Source organism: Wyeomyia smithii, chromosome 3 (assembly GCF_029784165.1).
Source record: "Wyeomyia smithii strain HCP4-BCI-WySm-NY-G18 chromosome 3, ASM2978416v1, whole genome shotgun sequence".
Classification (NCBI taxonomy): Eukaryota; Metazoa; Arthropoda; class Insecta; order Diptera; family Culicidae; genus Wyeomyia; species Wyeomyia smithii.
This window is the reverse complement of record NC_073696.1, coordinates 246,656,438-246,679,196: the sequence shown is the minus strand read 5'-3', so window position 1 is coordinate 246,679,196 and position 22,759 is coordinate 246,656,438. Positions and strand designations below refer to the sequence as shown.

At 39.1% G+C, this 22,759-nt stretch overlaps 1 protein-coding gene across 3 annotated transcripts in view; it reads right to left on the bottom strand.

The window, feature by feature from the left end:
* LOC129731693 (dopamine D2-like receptor) overlaps nt 1–22,759 on the bottom strand; it is a 738,323-nt gene that overhangs the window by 415,338 nt on the left and 300,226 nt on the right. The gene's annotated exons all lie outside the window — the stretch shown is intronic.

Sequence of the window (22,759 nt, the reverse complement as noted above, 5' to 3'; positions counted from 1 at the left end):
ACATGTGCCATTTTTACACTTTTTGGGTTTTTTGCATAAATTGATGCAGAACGCAATAATGTACTACAATATCCAAGAAAACCCGAGATCTGATAACCTAAACCAAAATTATAGCCAACACAATTTTTGGTAATCAACATAATCATTATTTCGTTGAGAGCAAAAGTGGTACATGTCCAGTCTGTGCATGTTAGATAAATTGTATGTCGTGGATCTTAGGATATAAAACAATCATGTCTTCAGCAAAGTTGGTCAAGTGATTGAGTACTTTCAGATGGTGATCTGTCTGCTTTGGAATTTTCTCACTACGTGGTGCTAGTGTACCTGTGACTATTTTGTAGCAGGAAGCATTTTACCTATTTCAGTATCAACTCGTGTGCTGTTACCATATACATATACACCAGCGCCACGAAGAGACAGAATTCCTCAACAAACAGATCATCATTCTATAGTACTCAATCACTTGGACAACTCTGCTGAAGACATGAATGTTCTATGTCCTAAGATTAGAGCGCTATAATGCATCCTTCATGCTCACACTGGACATGTACCACTTTTGCTCTCAACGTTTTCTGGTTGTCATTATTTTTCCCATAGAACAAAAGTGGTACATGTTTTTACATTGAAGTTTGTGTAAGAACTCGTTATGTTTTCATGTACCGTCTTTTGAAACCTTTGCAGTTGTGTTGAAAAAAATTGTTGAAAATAATTTACTATTCGAGTATTTTCGTTTACCGCGTCTCCTGAAAAATTTACTTAAAGGCACTTGTACCACTTTTGCTCTCAACGGCTTATATTCTGACTCAACAAAGTGTTTTGTTTCGTTTCTCTTTCTCGAGACTGCGTGACCACGCCTTCAACACAAAAATCTACGCTCAACTCGATACAAAAGACTGCGTGTAGAAAATTCAGCTTCATTCTCGTTCATCACACAATAGCGAGAGGAGTATAGCTGTTAGAGGTACGCGACATTAGGGAACGAAAGCTGCATAAAAATCAACTCCCACGCATTGCGGAACACCTCACCCTTATTTTGAATACGGCAGCAACAAGCACCATCGTATGCTGCAGGATATTTCGCTGGCACATCAACCGGAGGGCACAGCGGAGAGAAAATTTTATTATGCGCGGCCAAGCAAAAAATTCAAAGCTACTGGTGGTGCGATCATCAGCGTTCTGTAGCACGCATTTCTAGCTGAAAATTATGGAATCTGTTCTTTTCGGAACTATAAATGCTAGAAGTTGAGAGTTGTGAGAATTTTCAAAACTGCTACTAGTGTGAAATGTTCATCTATTTCTCAATAATCATTTTTACAATAACGACTAGGGCATTAAAGATGAACGGTAGTGTTGCCTATGGACAGTTTATTACAGCAAGATATAACCATCACTTCAAGAATTTTCACGGCTAAATTGAGTGACTTTCCGGTTCAACTGTTCCTTTGCGTCTAATCGAACCCCGTCAACGGTCAAATATTAATAACGCAAATTAGTTAATCTAAGAACCAGAGTAATTTTCGCACCGGAAAAGCACCAACTTTCTTTTGGTGCTGATGAAAATCACTCAGTATTATCGAAGGTATTGTGTTTCGTTTCTCTTTCTCAAAACTGCGTGGCCACTCCCTCAATGTAAAAATCTACGCTCAACTCGATACAAAAGACTGCGTATAAAAAATTCAACTTCATCCTTTTTTTACCACGATAGCAAGTGGAGCCTTTATATCTGTGTGTGATACACGGTGTATAACAATCCTTGTAACTCGAGCGGGGGCCTAGTGTGGTTGGTAACGTCTCCGCCAACCACGCTCGACGCCTGGGTTCGAATCCCACCGCCGACATAGGTGTCGATGGTTGTGAGGTGGCGTGATCCACTCACAACCAACCCAACTGGACTAGATTCAATCCTAGCCGACACCGGGAGATTTCCTGAGGCGAAAAATCTCTGGGATCACGCCTTCCATCGCATGAGGAAGTAAAGCCGTTGGCGCCGGTCCGTTAATAAACGGGTCGTGAGTTAGGGTCCTGAGTGTGGAGTCGCCTCCCTGGGCGTCGGTGATTGGCCACAACAGTGACGGAACAAGACCAACGGAAAATAAGCGAGAATAAAAAAAAAACTGGCTTAGTGAAATTTGTTAAACGAGAGTTAGAATCAATATTTATGTTTGTCACGTCACCATTTCATTCAACCCCTAGGGCTGCATACATTGTAGTATTTATAAAGTTTTTACATATGATGAGGCGCTCATTTTTATGTTACCAAATAGCCCCGTTAATTTTGAGCAACTTGGAAGAAAGAAGTTCTTTTCATATACCTTTTGAAAAGGTCAATTTAGAGCTATTTTACTAAATATTTAAATGTGAGTGTCTGTCTGTTTGTTCGTTCCCTATAGACTCATAAACTAATTTCGATTACGGGGAGTTCCACAGACCTCCTCCTTTCCCGCTTGACTGTACTCCAGAGATATACCAAGTCTTAGTTGACACAGTTAACGTAACGTCGCAAAACTTCGCATATGGTCATATTTTATGTTAGAATGTAAGAATGAAATCTTTGCACTGTTAGAGACCGAGTAAACCTGCATCCCTACAAAGACTAAAAATGGAAGTTTTTGTTAGTGGGTTGGGTTTTTGATCAGGATTCACTTTGATAAGTGATATAACCAAGATTTAATTGGATTAATGTATAATATAGATATGATCACGATCATATCATGTGAGATTAAAAAAAACCTAAATTAATCCACCTAGCGGTGAGACCCAGCCTTTCTCCTTCGCACTTATAATTTGTTAAAATAGATTTACTCCAACACATAAAAAATACACCTTGATTATTTCTGCTGGATTTGTTATTCATTCTAAACAACAAATTTTTGGTAGCCAACAGCACAACTATACCGAACATTTAAAATTTACATCGGCTTCGTGCAACACTGGCACAACTCAAAATTTTGCATTTTTGAGTTTTTGATGGCAAACGATGTAAAATACTGTTAAGTTTCATCACTCCATGAAGTTAGTAAAAATAAGGTTTTAATTTGGACAACGTGACCACGTTATATGTGCATAATTGACCCAAAGGTGGTAAATATGGATTGGTAATCTTAAACTTCAAAGTTTTCTTGAAAATCGAAAAATAAATTTTCGACGCAAATTTTCAAACGCGTTTTTCTCGAAACTATGTTTTTTGAGTTTTGCCAGTGTTGCACGAAACCGACGATATGAATATAAATCAAAACATATTCATGAAAATAACATTAAATTCTTTCAACTATATGATGCGATTTTGTTTTTGGTTGTGGTATAATTGATTTGTACTCATATACTGCCTATAAATATTCAGATTCTTTAGGTCAACGTTAGTCAGTAGATTGCAAATAATGTATAATTAAATGTTTTTCCTTATGCATTAATTTGTATTATCTTATCAGTGAAATTGAAATTCTCTAACGCAGTTGATATTACTGATCGTTTCTGAGAGGCATCCAATGAATGGCCAAATACCAATCAATATGGGTTCTTGAAACCTGGATTATACTCAGTGGCCAGAATCCGACCTAAAACCCAATTTTCAATCCAGATAACCACTTCTGGTTGCCTGATAATCATAAAATCATAAAATCCATCGTAAAATTGCCGAACTGCCTAAGCGGGTGTTTCTATGGCGAATATGGCGACAGTTTGCGATCAACAGCCTAAAGTGACAAATATCATCCAAAACGATTTGAAGAAGCTGTATGATACCCTGAGGCCAGGTATCATCTTCAGACGCCATTTTTAATTTCTAGACAGTAGCTTCCGGTTTCTACCAGTCTAAAAGGGACAAACATTACCCAATGTGAGTTTTTCAGTACCTGCTTAGAGACCAGGAATCAACTTCATACTTCATTTTGAAATCCAAATTTGCGACACCTGTTTTCTTTAAATAAGTCGTGTAATCTTTAAAAGAAGAGATTTTCAATATTTTTACAATTTAACACATAATGGATAAAATAAAAGTCCGATTACACTGGTCAACACTAGTGTTGCCCCGAAGGTCAAACTAAGAAAAAATGAAAAATTATAGCTTTTCTTGTGATTTTTTTTTTCTTTCTAGGGCAATTATTATGAGCTTCAGAGCAGCATTTTTTTCGATTTTGTCAACCAGTGTTATAATCAAATTAAATTGGTACCAAAAAAGCAACTAAACCTTCAATTTAAAACTAAGATTGTTGAAATCAGTCTTTCTTTCTCTTCAGTAAATCTTTGGCAAAACGAGTGAATTTGATAAAGTTTTCTGAACACGTTTCTTTTCATAACCTTCGAACTACATGTTCAATCAATATAAAATGAGCACTTTTATACCTTTGGTTTTTTCAGTGATTGCTATACCTTTCTAGGAGAAAGGCAAAAAGAATTATAACAATGAGAAGTATTAGGGCATTTAAAAAAGATCTCGGTTGGCTGCCTTCCATAGCTGAAACATTCTTATTTTTAACGTATAAAACGCAAAAACAATAATAGAAGAGTACTATTCAAAAAACAACCATTCACCGTATGAAGCCATCCGAACAATATAGATATGATCATGTACATACAATGCGATATTAATAAAAATGAATCATAAAATATAATAAGAGGTATTAGGACATATAAAGAAGTTCTTGCCAACCTTTCTTTAGAAAAAACTAGAAGAATTCCAAATAAAAACTCACGGAAACTGGATATATAAATTTGAAGCTTCCACAGATTTTTTTTTTTGATTTTCTGCTCAAAATGCTGCTCCGTATTATTGCATGTGAACAAGAAGGGTGACGAGAATTATTGACTGATGGAGATTATAGTATAGTATAGTATTAAATACTGAAAAGACCGTACATGTGAGGGAAATGAATTCATTAATTGTGGTGACGAATAGAAAACTGGATAAAACTTGACCAATTTTTGAAAAAACTGGATATATTCAACCATTAGCTGTTTTGCTGGCGTTTTTTTAAAAAAAAAACCAGGAGATATCCAGGAAAAACTGGAGGGTTGGCAACGCTGATCACAACCACGAGCGTTATCGACAAAAAGTGAAAAAATCGGAGCACTGAGATACGACGATTCATAAATTGAGCTAAACAGAAACGACCCTACACGGCTGTAGACAAAAATCAGAACACTAAGGTGAACTAAGTTTACTGAATCAATTCAAATTGTTGCATATTCGAGCGCCTCTCTAGCCTGCAGCAACCACTCACACCAAACACACTAGTTTCAGGAACAAACTTATATAAAACACTTGAAATGTAAACAAAAAATAACGCAAGTCGTAGCCTTTCACTGAGCAACTCTACCGTTTTGTTCCTCTATCCGAAGGTAGATGGCGCTCACGAGCTCTTCAATCAGCACAACTTTTTTACTTAAATCATACGAAGAGCAAAACCGTGTACATCATCCAGTTGGCCTTGTTACCAATCATTCTCCTTTTGGTCACCCTAATTTTTGATAACATAAAAATAAGCACCTCATACTTATTATCATGCAAATGCAGGGACAGTGGTAAATCGCGATTTCGCGAAAGCCGCGAATTCCGCGAAATCCTTCATCGGCCGCAAAATTTACTAAATCTCGCGAAATGGCGCGAAAGTAAAGAAAAATAGCAACATTATAGTCAATTATAAAACATTTCGATTTCAAACCTGCTAAAATCATAAAAACCAGTAACACAGACAAAGCTGAAGATTAATGGCCACCTCGATGGCAACGGTACGACTTTTTCTAGGCAGTATTACTGCTCTCTTACAACGCGAATTTGTTAGCATGAATTGAATTTTCTTCGGACGGTTCGGTTACTAGATCTTCTTCGAGGAAAGATTTTGGCGATTGATGACCTGCATGATAGAATTCCAGAGTGCGCAGCCATCAAATCGAAGTTGTAAGCTGAACAAAGTAGAAGCAAGCATTTTTGAAAAATACCCATCAATGTGATTGATATTATAATTTTAGTAGATAGTCGGATCGCAGACATTTTCCTTAACTTTAACGGTTGGCAAATGAATGTTTAGCGATTTCCGGGAGTTCAGCAGAGCCAGTATATCTTGAATAATACGAGCCTGCCAAAACCAAAATGAGTGAAATGACTCAAGACAATTTGGCATTTGGTACTTTTAGTAAGTAATGCACCGTATTTCAAATTAAATAAACCAGTTGTTTCTTGTTTTTACAAATGAAAATCACTTTATTGAGTGTTTTCTGAAGAAGGTTGCCGCAAAATTATCGCGAATTTTGAATATTTTCTATTTTGCCACCCGCGAATTTTCATTTTTTTTGCCACGAACTACCACTGTCTCTATGCATATGCAACAACTTTGAAGAAAAATAAATTTCTCTAGAATACTGCTATCAAGCTCCAGATCCAAATTTCTTCCTTAATTCGCTTCTTAGAACGCTGTAAAAAGGTAAACTTGGCGTCTCCATCGATTTGAAACCGAAAGGGAGCGCATGGTTCGTTGTAAGTGGGTATGGATAGCTACACGAAAATTCACAGAGACGGCCATAATCTTCCTTTTTATCCAGTTTGAGCACTAGGACCGCATATTAAGTCATCGTCTTGGGATTTAGTAACTTAGCTCTAAGTCGGCTGTTTTAAATGATAAAGAAAAACTTTTTTCTTCAAAGTTGCCTTAAATTAACGGGGCTACAAAATTGTAGAACAATCTTCAATTCCATCTAACGAAACGTAACTAACATTTTTTTGGTAGTTCAACTCACATGTTTAAAGGAAAAAATGTTCGTTTATTATTTTGGTTTGCCAAATCCAAACTGCCGTGCCATCCGCTTAACCCCTTTCATTGAATTTTGTACAGTGGTCTAATCGACCTTATTCGTCGCCAAACGCCAGCTACACCCAACGCAAACGGGGAACATTTTATTACCTTAGGGCATTTTTTTATTACTTATTGTGTCTTATGACTGCGCATTATACACAAATAGTAATAACCGAAAAGTAACAAAAATTATGACGGGCACACGCTTGTATGTGATTCTGCAGGAGAACATACAGCCAAGCACCGCAATGCATGTGTTAGCAAGACTTCACTCGCTGCATTTGTATTGATGCAACGATCAGATTCATTTTTGTTCCATTCATCCACACATAATGAGAATCTCACCCGTCAACCTCAAATGTCTAATTAGAAACACTTTCGTTTCGTCCCCCAGTGTTTACTTGAAATGAAACATGTTGTACTGTCTGAACAGAGTTGCCGAAGTTGCGAATATTGTTCTGGATGGGCACGAGTTTTGTATTTTCAAACAGGTGCAAATGAGTTTCCATGAACCAATGAGTATGTGTTTTGGATAGCTTGCAAGAAAGCGAATGTTTTTGTGTTTCGCTAACGCAGTTTACAGATCATTTGAAGACGCATTTCAAGTCTTTGAAATCATCAACGTTTGCATACTCTATGACGGGGAAAATGCTGCTTGGCAGCTCTTGTCATATTCTTTCTCTACTTCGTATGCATACAACGAGCGAACTAATACACGCTCACCGGATGAATTGGAGATTGAAAAAACTTGTAACATGTGCAACATATGCGACGGTGTGTGTTTTTTTTTTACTTGAGATGAAAAGGGCTTTTTGACAGAAAAAATCTTGCATGTGGTTGAAACGACCATTATTAGATAGTCGTACTCCCGTAACACGTGGTAAATATATGACAGTATGCGTTGTTACTTGACTGGGTAAGAATTTTATTGCCTTTTAAGTAATAGGTTTGTTACCTAAAAGGCAATTTTGCGCTATTGCTTCTAAGGTAATAAGGAAAAGTTTTGCGTGTAGATTTATTCTGCTGCTCGTTTTCGATGGATTTATTAGTTTTTTTGATGTTTCGTTTGCCCAAGTCTCAATTCTGTTCGATAGAGCGGAAATCTGAGCTGTTAGGAGGGTTGTGGTCTAAGAAGTTCAACAACCACGTTGTTCGCATCGTACCACTCGAACGCCTTTTTCCCATAGTGGCAGCTTGCCAAGTCCGACCAGAACAGCACAGGCCTTTTATGTTGCTTTAGGAATGGTACTAGCCGATTTTCCAGGCACTCCTGGACGTAGATCTCTTGATTTACGGTTTCGTACTGATGAAAATGCCGCTTTTTAGAACACACGTACCTATGGCCTGCCTGACGAGGTATTTCTTCGGGAACTTCGATAATTTGATGGTTTTGAAATTTAGGCCACCTTTCCTTTTCCTGGTACAGTATAAAATTCCTGTCCCGGAAGCTACTTGAAATCAAATTTCACATAAGATTCGACACCCACGGTCGAACTTTGTAAGCAGATTACAGTTTTCCGGACCACCGCTTTGCCGAGGTGTTTTGTTCGTAATCTGGGTTCGCCACCTTCACCATCTTAAACGTCGACCACCCGACTTGTTTCTTGCCTCGCTACACATTATTATGGGAGACAATGAGCTTGCCAGTGACGTATTTGATGGAGAGGTTAGGATTCCGCTTATTATTCCCGGCCACCTTCTTCATCGTCGCTGCCACGTCCGAATTACGATTGCCGCCGTTTCTAGGCTTCCTGGCGGTCGATAGATGATCCCCGAACAGTTTTAAAATATATGTTACGGTCGATTTGGCCACATCCAGCAATTTTGCCAGTTTGGCGTGCGAGAACGTCGGATTCTCTTGCTGCGCGAGCAAAATTTTGACACACTGTTCCTCTTGCTTGGACGCCATTTTGAAAACTGGAGAGCAACCGGTGAAAACTTATTTTAGCAACCATTGTATATACACTCAACTTCCGAATGCAACATTTCATGTTTTTTTAATGCATTTTTAACAGAAATATACCAATTTGAAGTCGACCAATTTTTGCGCGTTCCAGTCTTTAACGTTGAACTTACCTCCCCCCCATCCCTATGGTAACAAATCGTAACGCTCAAGGACACCCCCTCTCTACGAGCGTTACTAATTCATGGATATCGCCTAAGGGCCTCACCTGTGTTGACCACTGTTATTAATTAGCTTTCCAAAGCGACTGGTCTGCTCCAGTTCGTCTCACCGGATTAGTATAGATATAGACTATTTATTGCACACGGGTTGGCTTTCATCAGTTCCGTTACTGCAACAAAAGAATGTCCTTATTCTAACGTCTGTCGCGAAGTTTTTCTTCCTCGGAATCAGTACGTTGGTCATGGTCACTCATGATGTTCTCGAAAAGCTTGGTGCTGAGTACCTGGTAAAACAGCGATAGTTTCTTATATCCAGCCATAAAGCCAGCCATCCAGACAGGAAACTCAAATTACACCCGCCCTCATGCTGGAAATTTGCTTTGCCCAAACGGTGCATTGAAAATCGGCTAAGGCAGCCGGAAATCTTAGAATCAGCATATTCTGCATCAACACGTGCAATGACTTATTAGAGGGATTTTAAATTCATATAATTCTGAGTTTTGTAATGTATGAATTTCTGAACTCCTGAACATGTATCTGGATTTCTATTTTTTAAATTTACTTCAACTCTTAAAATAAAAATTATCTAGATTTTCAATTTCACTGAATCATATCATCAAAATAGGGCAACCATTTTTATCAATTTTTTTTAATCTGGCTGAAGCTTCATACAGATAGTCGGTGCGATAAGCATTTTTTTTTTCAATCACGACTAGTTTTTGAAAAAGATAAATCCTTCGAAATGGTAAAAATGATAACAAATATTTTCAGAGTAAAAATCATAACGAATATTTTATATTAATATACACCGGTTCATTTAGCAGACAGTATGAGCAGTAGAGAGAGCGAAAAATAAGAGGACTGTAAATGTGTGTGTGTGTGTGTGTGTGTGTAGTTAGGGATGAGCAATAGAATAAGTCGGCAGTGGAATGTGATACGATATAGATTGTGGAACAGTACCACCGTCCCCCGTAGTTTAATTGGTCAAAACACCATGCCGGAGACAGGAGATTGCGGCTTCAAGTCCCGTCGGGATGCGGTATATTTTTCCAAATCTGTATCATATTTCCAGTCCGCTTATTTTTCGCTCTCTCTACTGCTCATACTGTCTGCGAGCACAGTATACCTGTAACAACATAGATAAAGTGCGATGCTGAATTTCGATCAAAATTACGTGAATCTACTCAAAGTTTAATATATAGATAGCGTGCAATAGAAATGGAACATTCCGGTGGTTTCCGATGGATTGAAATCTTGCAAGGAACGCAAGAAAACATTGACTAATACTTAGTTTTGTTTGAGCGTTCAGTGTGCGTTTTGGTAAAGATTTTCTGTACATTAATTGGAGGTTCCATGCCCCTCAGGTAATAAAGAGTTATGGTTCCTATAAGAAACTATCATCAATGGGAATGTGTTGCAGTATACCTAATTTGACATCTTGTGGGTTTTCAAATCAGTGTGTTAGTGTGACAATGCAGTGCTGGATTCTGGCGCAGCTCGTGGCCAAATGTTTTTTTTTGTTTACCTCTGACATCGACAGAAGCTGCGAGCAGGTTGAATGAGCCAGTGTCAGTTTTGAGTGTCATGCATCAGTATAGGGCGCGCTATGTTCGGTGGAATAACCACACAAATGAATAGGTTTATGTCGTTAATCAGGCTTCTGGATGGATATGGTGGATGTGTGAGCTCGAATAACAAATATCTGATAGTGTTGCCTGTTTGACTTTAGGTTGATGCACTTCGTGTTTGTTATGTTTATTAATTTCTATTTCATTACCTGCAACAAAAAATTGTCCCAGGATGGTGGGTTTGCCAAAGACATTTATAAATTTCAAATTTTCGACAGGTACGAACTAGGCCGGTTTTCTAATGTTTTTTTTTTCACCATATTTTCAATATTCCCGGAGCTTTAGAAATATAAAAATTTTTTGAACACTTTAATTTCTTTGCTTTTATTTTACGCTTTTTCTTGTTTTTGAGTAAATGTTATATCTAAACATTTTTATAATTACAAAAAAGGTGATATCAGTTAATCAACGCACGATAATTATGACACGTTAGGCATTATGTCAGTCAATTTAAGACAATATGTTGGTTCATATGCATATTTACTTTTTAATTTCTTAAAGCTTTGTATACATGGAACTTTGTCAATTTATACACCCTTAAAAAATAGTCTTTGCGTTAACATCGTCCACAATTGTGAGTCCCAGCAGGGCGGCGACATTATACCCAGTTCTATGTTCTTGTTTTATGATTTTCCTAGCTTTAGGACAAATGTTGATATACATAAATAACTTTTATTTAATTATGTTGAAATCGTTTGGGAGTGAAAATAGTTCATGACAACTGAATTTTATTTGTGATTGTTTTGGCATTTTAATGATAAACTTGGAACTCGGTTTTGTTTGATATGCATATTTGCATTTTTTTAAAGTTTTTTTGGGCTTTTCTTGCGTTCGGCGTGCGGTTGGTACGTTTTACGAAATCCATTCGTTTCTAGGCAAATTTATAAAGTTTACGGGTTGGAAAGCGAAGTATGGTGTGATACAGACTGTTAACATGCCGAAGATAACTTGAAACTTCGATTCTCTTGTATGCCGATACAGCGATCGTGGCACGGTTCTATTTATATCGTCTCCTGGTGGCCGGTTGCCTAGAGACCGAGTAGTAACCTTATAGTGCGCGAATTTGTGTAGAAAAGTTCGCACCATCATCCTCGATGGATCCAGATCAATTCCTTTCCACTAACACAAATTCCTTTCTTTTATACTTGTGGATGATGCAGAGGATTCCTCTCTAGTAGCAACAAGTATTAAACTAACACTCCCGATATCTCTTCCTCTATTGATCTGCATTGGCCCAGTGAAAAGAAAGATCACCAGGAATCGTACACTGAAAATGGCTTGCTACTCCTAGGCACCATTTTGACGGTTCTTTGTGCAATTTCAGCTGATTCTGGTCAATCGCGGGCAACACACGGACAATCAAATATGCTATGCTATGCTATGCTATGCTATGCTATGCTATGCTCTCTACTTCTCATACTGTCTGCTTAATGAACTTGTGTTTCAACGGGAAAAAGCCGTTGTTAAAAATAGAAATTCAGTTCGAAAAAATATTCAAATATTCCGGTTCAAAAAAAATGACCTAAAAAACTTTATTTTCATAAAAACTACGAAAGGTAAGTTGAAAATTAATGTTTATCCAATCATGGATATATGAAAAAAATTAAAGTTTTGAGAAAAAAATAAAAAGAAATGGTTGTTTTTTTTTTGTCGGACATACTCACTGCACTTCTATAGTTTATAATTGAATATCTTATTTATTTATCCAACCATTTTTCTGCAAGGAAAAATTTCTATACACGATTATTTTTTTATAAATTTTCAAAGAAAAAAAATTTTTTTTTCAAAGATTTTTTTTATTTTATTTCATTGAGAAAACTTTATCTTCTCCATGAGAATACAACCAACAATGTTTAGCAAACCTGGTAAAAATTAAGTTCAACTAATACGGATTTCCAAATTTATAGCGCTTTTTTAATAGCGAATTCCAGAAGTTATACACAATGTATCCCCCGCGTAAAAACGACTTTACAGTATAATATTTAAAGATTTCTTGTTGACCAGCAGAAAATAGAACCGAAAAAAACTACCTCTATTTGTTTAATTTTTCAATTGGGAATTCATGAATTGGCTTTCAAGATCTCTAAGGCTATAAAATTCTGCCACAAGTTTTATGATTTTGCAGTTGTCAGGTTATTTTCAATTAATAATTTAGAATTGAAGTGTCATCGATTTCTTGGATTCCTGGACTTCTAGGAATCGAAGACTACATTTTTTACCAGGAGATTTCGGGATTCAGATGCCCAGATTCCCGAAAATATCGTCTTCAGTTTGAAAGATTTCTGTTTGTTATATTTCATTCTATCAATTATAATTCACAACCTTCCGTTTCCTCAACAGGCTGTTAAAACTTTCGAGTATTCATGAATTTATGGATGTCTGCACTTGATTTTCAGGTCTCAAGTTTACTGTCCTTTTATGTTTTAAATTATGGATAATATATTACAATATTTCCGAATTAATTGACTTTATTTCCGATTATATGAATTTCATTTCATACACAAGATATTAAGCTTGAGTTGATGACTGTTCTGTTCGTGATCTCTTCTTTCTAAGTCAGGAACTTAGATTCATAGATTCTAAGGCTGTTCCATTTCTTGATTGTCTCGGTTCTCAAATCTGTAAATTTTCGAGCATCCGAATTTCTGGATTCATGTATTTTTTATTTTCTTAGTTGTTGAGTCTTTGGATTACAAATTTGTTATTTATCCAGAGTGATTTCCTTATTTGCTTTCCTTGCCTAGAAATACCAGAGTCTATGTGTATATAGAGTCCCGCAAAGAGAAAATCTATCGTTTCGGCAACACAGTTTTTGTTCCGTTTGTTCCCAAGAACTATACAGTTCTGTTTTTCACCATGCATAAGCGAATATCATTTTTTTAAATTCTTTACAAGGTACACGGTTTCGAAAGATTACACCGGTGATGTTATGTTAAATTTAAGTGAACCAGTGTGAAGGTTTAATGTTGGATTAAAATGTGTTAGTAAAACTTCGGAAAAACACATATTCTTTATTACGCTCAATTACAAGACTTTTCATCCACTCCTAACAGTATCACCTTGTTTATTTACATTGCTCGAGGGTACCTATCGACACTGATTTGGTTCCTTTGGTTTCATCTTTGCGGGACTCTTATTATAAACATAGACTCTGACAAATACTAATTCTGTTTCGTCCAGCTTTTTCTCCCCATTCGTATCAATTACGGTTCCCCGCGAGTCATAAATTCTCACCATCCAAAAGAGACCACCCTACAACTGCCAACAGCAATTCTATGTTGTAGATTGACAAATGGCTATAAAACCATTTCAAGAACATACAAATTTTCAAGGATTACCCACTATTTCCTCACATAAATTTGCTAGCTACAAGTAAAATTGAATGCAGAGCAGATAACAGTTGTTCAAACAGGAACAACTCTACCGTTTATTTTATTGGATGAAAACAAGACACAAGCAAAGAATTAATTTCTTTCAGTTTACTGACCATTCGTCTGCAGTTTGCAGTACAATTTCGTCGTTGCGGTTGGCTTCTAAGCCAACATCCATTTTACGTTTGCGGTAGGGAATTGGGCTGTTGTACGTTGTCCTTTCGAGATGGGGAAAATTTATAGCAGCATTAGCACAATGCGACTAAAAGTGTCATGATGTGGTTTTGAGATTGCAATTCTAGAAAAAAATCGAATGCCCAACAGAAACTAGTTTTCGGGAGAACAGTGAAGAATTGAAAAAGATTCCAGTGGGATGCACAGAAAATTATTTCATCTACTGCCACCGGGGGGATGGAAATAAATAGGTGCAATTAAACACGCAAAAATATTCATTTGCCAGCTGCAGCTTTATTTCGCGTAAAAATATCACACTGACACTGACATTTTTCGCCTTGCTTTTCGCTACCAGACTGTGGTTTTTGCTGTGCTGCAGCACAGCGAGAATAATAGGCACGATTAAATAGTATGTATCGACAACAGAAGAGCAGCCGATTAAGGTCATCCGGAATCTACCGCACAGCAAAGAGTACTTTTCTCACATCAATATTTAGTTGTCAATTCACCCTCCCAGCTGGTCTCGAGGTACGATGCTGACCTAATAAGTCAGTCGTCGTATGATCGAGTCCCGGCTCGGGAGATACTGTTATTATCAGTAGGATCGTAGCGCTAGCCCCACTATTGTCCTGTACACTTAACAGTTGACCTGTATAATAAACTGAAGGTCGAGTTTCGAATCGGAATGTAGCACTTAGGCTTTGCTTTATTATATCAATTATACTATTGAATTGTTGTTAGAATATTACCCACTGACATAAAAAAACAACTACCGTTTGAGCGGCTTTGAATGCTTGCAATAAAATATGAGCAATTTAAAACTGTCCTGCGAATGCCACTGCCGAGCAGTGAAAAAGCGCCTATTAAAATAATTGATTGCTGTCGGTTCATATACGCGATGTTTGGTTTTTATCGGTTTATTCTTTCCGATAGCTTTCGGCAAGTCGCCGTATCTATACTGCTTACGCTAATTTTGAGAGTCATTATCGTAAATTCTGCACGAATCGTTTGTTATAAGATTGCTCAATTTTGAATAGGTTGCCAAATTGATACTCCATAGGCGGCCATAGATTATTGGCAATTCTAGCCACGTTGTTTATGATATATAAACTATTCATAATGATTTTAGGACCGGCAATTTTGAACAAGGCGAGACCGCATATAAAAAATAATTGATGCTATGAACTATCAATCGAAACAGACCTTGGGTTGGCAAATTTTCAAACCACGCTATCGAAAGCATACGATATTTGTGTATTAGAAATACACAATAAATTCTGCGTAGAAAATCGCATAAATTCAGAAATCTGCGTGAAAAAGCACAACGCTCTCAAATACGAACACCGCTTCGTGGCGCTTTAAACAATTTTCTTTTCTTTTTCAGTGGTTGCGTTCAACGAAAATTAATAATTTGCACTACAGAATCTTGCCAAACTGGGAAATATGTTTTCTCAGAAAGGTGTGTGCAAAGTGACGATATTTGCTAGAATAGTTTTAAAACATGGAAAATAGATTGCTTACACGATTTTATAATTGAAAACAACTTGAAGTAATCAATCAAATCAAATGAACATCAACATTGAACTCTATCTACACCAGCTTTTACGACATGTTGCGAATCTGCACTCAATCTTTCCTGTGGTTGTCTTCGATATCTTCTCGGAATAAGCCATCAGAACGATTCGCGGTGCACATCATGAGCAAGTAGCAAGCAAGCACCAATAAGATCAAAGTTATAATCAACATCCCGAACACACGAACAAACACTCATGATTTGTCGTCCTGTTCCTGTTTATTGCTCCGTCGTCGTGTCTGTGTGGGTCCTTTGCAGAATCCGCCCCCACGCTCCAGTCTGCGCTCCAGCTGACTCCGCGCTGTGACGTTAATCCAAGCATAAATTTGCATCCCATTAAAATAATATATCGCTAATAACGCTGATTACCCGCGCTGCTTCGAGACGGTTTCGCCCCTCTTGGGAAGCATCCTGGCGGGCGAAGGCATATTCGTGCGTCGTGTGGTGAATGATGATGACACATGCTTATTGTATAAAGTCGGTCGCTCGTCCGCCCGGTTCTCCCACCCCACCAGCAAGGGAGTAGGAGGCAAGTTCTAGATTACAGAGAAAGCGATTATACAGTTATCCACTCTTTAGCGATTCCGTACCGGTGGGTCTGCCGGGGCAATTTTCGCGCTCCACTGCTGCTTCGCTCCAGTTTCCATTCCGTCTGCCGAAGCGGTGGAAAATGATTTGCGATACATGCAACACACGTTCGCGGTGAACGGTGTGGCTTCAGGTAACTGAGTTCGACCTGATGCTAATTGCTTGGCAGCGGATAAGAACTGATTGAGTATCCGGTTAAAATGATAAAATGATTTATCCGATCCTGTTTTCAATAACCCATCCGATCGGTAAACACCGTTGAACGGACTGGAAACGTCACTTGTTTATTCCGCACCGTTTAAGAATCGGAAATTATGAGTGTGTTGATACGTGTGGCGAATCACGTTCTCCCGTTTATTCAATGCGTACATAATTGTCATAGATAATTTCGCGATTATGATTTATGCATAATAAGGTTGCACTATAAATACAGAATTTCATCAGCGCAATCGAAACTCAAATCAAACGAAAATTGCGGAATCAATCAACGATCAAGCGAATTTTTTAATGGGAAATAAATGTGCCATAAAACGTTAAAAGTTAAATGGTAAAAATTGCACGAGAAATATCAATTCGTCGGAATGGTTTTTAACGACTTGCCTATAAATCGTTGCAGAAAACACAAATGAATGTTGCGGTTCTTATTGAATGATACCTTTCCGACAGAAACCTGTTGAAAATTCAGCACTCTTCAATTTTAGTCACATAAAAGTATAATATATACAACTTTAGAAGTTCAGAAAAGGTCTTTTTCAGAACACTTAGAGAAGCTCAGCTAGTGTCATGCAGAATTTTAAAGACCTTCTTATAAATATTGTCGGATATTTACCTCAGCAGTAAATTTTGATTTAAAATATCAAAGTTTTACATGCTTATGTATGGAAACTAAGAACTTAGCACAAACGAGTTGCTCTGAGTTATATTCTACCAACCGTGCAACACGCTGGAAAAGTTGTTGACATTAACCAAGTTTACGCGGCATGTCGCATAAAAACCTGGATTATTCATAACGACTCATGAATTAATTTTGAACAATAACTTTACTCTGCCAAGGTACAACAAAAACCCTCCCGAAATCCTTCCACCGGAACGTAAACGCAACCTGCGCTAAAGAAAGCTTTGTATTATCTAAAAGGAACATTCAAACAACATATTCGCCCAGAGACATAAAAACCTGCCTCCGAATTGCTGAGCACAAACACGATTTATGGCTGCATTTTTACGCCTGCCAGAGTTATTATTTATGACGACTTAAAAAACTACCCACGCACCCCTGCTAACTCATATATTTCATGTACACTAGCTCTTGAGTCATGAAAAGCATGTGCCTACAACACCCCCTGCACCAGGTGAATTTGACATCCAAACGAAAGTCGTCAACAAATGACACTTCTACGGGGAGACATAGCATTAAACACACACGGGTTTTAAGCTCTTGAAAAAAAAACTCACCCAAAATCAGAAAGCTGACTTTTAAGAAAACTGATGCTTGTGCACTTTGAACTTTCATTGTAGGTAGCTCTGGCAAGTTTAACCGTCACGCACGCGTGTACACAGCTTCGCTGACTGTACACAGGAGTGCGAATTAGGGACAGTTTCGTGTGGAATACTAATTTCCACCAAACATAATCCTATTCAATTTACAGTCAGCTTCCCTCCCTTTGTCTCACTTTAGGTTGATGCTGCATTTCGTTTGTAGGGTTGCCAACGTTGTCGTCTTCACAGTGCAGAACCGCAGACGGTCGGCTTTTATTTTCATTCCATTCTTCGCGCGGAAGGAGAAAATTAAAGCATGTTTATGAATGCGATAATAAATTGAATGAATTAGACTGCACGCAGAGAAATCGGCAAACTTCTCGCTAGGGTCTAGCGTTTGAAGCTTTGATTTTTCTCCATTTTAGGCTGTGTCTGTGGAAGTGCCTTAAGAATATGTGGATGGCATGCAGGATTGATTTATTAGTAAAATTTATGCCGTGCGGTCAAAAACTTAAATAATTTAGGTCGCATATTTTATAACAATTCTTTTTTTTGGTCTTTTCTGATCCAATGCTGATAAGTTCGTTGCACGACAACCTCATTTCAATGGAGCGTGAAATTTAATTTCTGAATGTTTTCGAATGCTTTAACATCAATTGAGCATTGATGTTTAATGATATAATGAGGCCCTAGCTATCAGACTTTTAGGTATTTCTACGTTTATCTATCTCGATAACGACAGCAGAATGGAAATCTAACTTTGTTAGATATTGCAGAAAAACTTCAGGCTCTACCATGAAACTTCACGTTGCACTTTTGTTCCGAAAAGTCTGGCAGTCTAAACTCGTGAGTAATATGACCCGATAGCTGTTTTTTTTTTTTTTCGTTGAAGTTTTGATTGAAATATTAAGTTTAATAAAAAAAATTATGAATAGGAGAACAGCTTTTTCCATGTTCTGCTTTGAGCATTAGTTCTTAGATTGTAGGTTTAAAGAGCTTTCCAGAGATTCTGTGAGCTGCTCGCAACTTTGCAATAAGCAAGGTTTCAACGAAAACTAATTTCATGATAAAATTTTAACACACGCGATCGTTGAATTGATTCTGAGTGGTGAACAAAAATCATTCTTCTGTTGAAGTTAAAATTCTAAGGAATATAAAGGATACTAATAAATGTACAATAGGGTGTCCCAAATAAATCGATGTTCATCATTCTGTGCCGAACACGCATCAGTACTGGACGTGTTTGGTGATCGGTCCGATAGAGTATAAAACAAAAGACGTGTGAACAAGTGTTGGCATTGTTTGCCTGGTCGAGTGAAATAAATCCGGGTTCAAGGTCGTTCCTTTGTGCAACTGTTTCGCATCGTGACTGCCAGCTGGTGCGTAAGCCGATTTGGCTGCTGGCTGGATTGTGCTACAGCAGTGGACGAGACACAAAAGAGGAAAAAGAAGAAGCCATCAGTGTCAGCGAGTCGTATCGCTGTGTGGAGTGATCTCACACCTGGCTCGCTGCTGGTGGCTGTTTGGTGCTGCTGTATTGGTGCTGCTGGCTGTAACGGCTGCTACTTCGAACGATCGGACAACCAACCTTACTGGAAGGGAGAAATAAAAAGGTACGTGTTCTTGTCAGCGCTAGTGCGCTAAACATAGCGCGATGGATGTAGATCCCTCGCCTCCCGCGCCACCATCCCCGAACCCCTCTGACCCTGACCCTTCTGTTACCCCCTCCCCTGTTCATTCTTCAGTCCCCCCTCGCCCCAGGCTTTACCCAGACGGAGCCCAGGGCAGCTATACTGTCTATTTTCGGCCAAAGGCGGGACCGAAATCGAAACAGTTGAACCTCTTGCAGATTTCTAAAGACCTGACGAAGGAGTACAAGGGCGTGACCGAAATTTCCAAGGTCCGGCCTAACAAGCTCCGTGTCGTGGTCGGTAACCTGAAAGAGGCCAACGATATAGCTTGCTCTGAGCTCTTCACACGCGAGTATCGCGTTTACATACCCGCACGAGACGTGGAGATCGACGGTGTCATAACCGATTCGAGTCTGTCCGTCGAGTGTATACTGCAAAGTGCCAAAGGGTGCTTTAAGAACAAAACGTGTCCCGAAGTAAAGGTGCTCGACTGCAAGCAATTGCGGTCAGCATCGATCATCGGTGGCAAAACAGTATACACTCCGTCAGACTCGTTTCGAGTTACGTTCGCCGGGTCTGCACTACCAAGCCACGTCTCGATCCACCGGGTTCGTCTCCCTGTGAGGCTCTACGTGCCCCGCGTCATGAACTGCCTGAATTGCAAGCAGTTAGGCCATACAGCCGCCTACTGCTGCAATAAGGCACGTTGTGGCAAGTGTGGGGAGTCTCATGCGGAAGATTCTTGCAGTGTTAACGCTGAAAAGTGTATTCACTGCGGAGAAAATCTGCATGAGCTCTCGACATGTGCGGTGTACATGCAGCGCAGGGATAAAATAAAACGGTCTCTCAAAGAGCGTTCAAAGCGTTCCTACGCTGACATGCTGAAGAAGACCGTTACCACTTCTCCCGTTACTTCGAACCCCTTCGATCTGTTGCCCTCTGAGGAAACCGATTCTGACGATTCACCAGCGGGAGCATCTTACGCCAATCCTGGGGAGTCTAGAAAGAGGAAAAATATTTCCTCTCCTAAACTTCCCAGAAAAGGTCCTAAGATTTCTCAAAGTGAAATGAAAGTTACAAACAAACCAAACAGTGCTGCGGAAAAACCGAAGCAAACTCCTCCTGGGCTGGCAAATTTAAAGTCCCAGAAGGAGTTCCCAGCACTGCCAGGAACATCTAAAACCCCAGTTGCTCCTTTTACACTCCCAGTTGATGAAACAAACTCTGGATTAGTGAAATTTTCTGACATTGTGGACTGGATTTTTGAAACTTTCAATGTACCCGATCCAATTAAAATTTTTCTTACAGCATTCCTCCCAACAGTTAGATCATTTTTGAAGCAGTTGACTGCCCAATGGCCTCTCCTTGCAGCGATTGTATCCTTCGATGCCTAATTCAACTGCGTATATGAAGGATTCTATCTCTGTCTTACAGTGGAATTGTAGAAGTATTTTACCAAAAATTGATTCGTTTAAAGTTTTGATAAATAAAAACAAATGCGATGCATTCTCCCTTTGTGAAACTTGGCTTACTTCAAATATTGATCTCAACTTCCATGATTTTAATATTATTCGCCTTGATCGAGACACCCCATATGGAGGAGTACTTTTAGGGATTAAAAAGTGCTATTCTTTCTATCGTATTAACCTCCCCTCGATTCCAGGCATCGAAGTTGTCGCATGTCAAATGACAATACAAGGTAAAGAGCTTTGTATTGCCTCAATATATATTCCCCCCAGAGCACAGGTTGGGCAACGGCTGCTCTTTGATTTAATAGAACTTCTTCCCTCGCCACGTTTGATTTTGGGAGACTTCAACTCTCATGGCGTGGCTTGGGGTTCCCCATACAATGATAACCGCTCCTCTTTAATCTATAACCTTTGCGATGACTTCGACATGACTATTTTAAACAACGGTGAAATGACACGTATCCCGAAACCTCCAGCGCGCCCAAGCGCTTTGGATCTATCCTTATGTTCGACGTCACTACGGTTGGATTGCACATGGAAGGTAATCCTCGATCCTCACGGTAGCGACCATCTGCCTATTCTTATTTCAATTACTAACGGGTCAGCTCGCATGCGACCAATTGACATTCCGTATGACCTCACACGAAATGTCGATTGGAAGTTATACGAGGAAATGATTTCAAAAGCGGTCGAGTCGATTCAACATCATTCACCACTTGAAGAATACAACCTCCTCGCGGGCTTGATTCTCGACGCCGCGTTGCAAGCCCAAACGAAGAAATATCCCGGCGTAACGATCAAAGAACGGCCTCCCACTCCGTGGTGGGACCAAGAGTGCTCCGATGTCTACACGCAAAGATCCGACGCGTTTAAGGCCTACCAGACGGGAGGTATACCTGGCGACTATTTACGGTATTCGGAGCTTGATACCAAGCTTAAAAGCTTGGCTAAAGCAAAGAAACGTGGATATTGGCGTCGGTTCGTGAACGAGACGTCGAGGGAGACATCGATGAGCACTCTTTGGAACACAGCCCGAAGAATGCGGAATCGCGTAACGGTCAACGAAAGCGAGGAGTCTTCAAGTAGGTGGATATTTGATTTTGCCAGGAAAGTATGTCCGGACTCTGTTCCTGAGCAAAATATTGTTCGCGATGCGTCTCCGGGCCACGACGCGATAGAATCACCTTTTACGATGGCAGAACTTTCAGTTGCCCTCCTGTCCTGTAACAATAACGCGCCTGGATTAGATAGAATCAAATTCAACTTGTTGAAGAATCTACCCGGCAATGCCAAGAGGCGCTTGTTGAACTTGTTCAATAAGTTCCTGGAGCAAAATATTGTACCGCAGGATTGGAGGCAAGTGAAGGTGATCGCCATCCAAAAACCAGGGAAACCAGCTTCTAATCACAACTCTTATAGGCCGATTGCAATGCTATCCTGTATCCGGAAATTGATGGAAAAAATGATACTCCGTCGTTTAGACCACTGGGTCGAATCAAATGGTCTACTATCAGAAACTCAATTTGGCTTCCGCCGTGCCAAAGGGACGAATGATTGTCTTGCGTTGCTTTCAACAGATATTCAGCTGGCGTATGCTCGTAAAGAACAAATGGCGTCTGCGTTCTTGGACATTAAGGGGGCTTTTGATTCCGTTTCTATTGACATTCTTTCGGGTAAACTTCACCGACAAGGATTTTCTCCAATTTTGAACAATTTTTTGCACAATTTGTTGTCCGAAAAGCACATGCATTTTACGCATGGCGATTTGGCAACTTTTCGCATTAGCTACATGGGTCTTCCCCAGGGCTCATGTTTAAGCCCCCTTCTTTACAACTTTTATGTAAATGACATCGACGAATGTCTGGCAAATTCATGCACGATAAGACAACTTGCAGACGACAGTGTAATCTCTGTTACAGGAGCCAAAGCTGCCGATT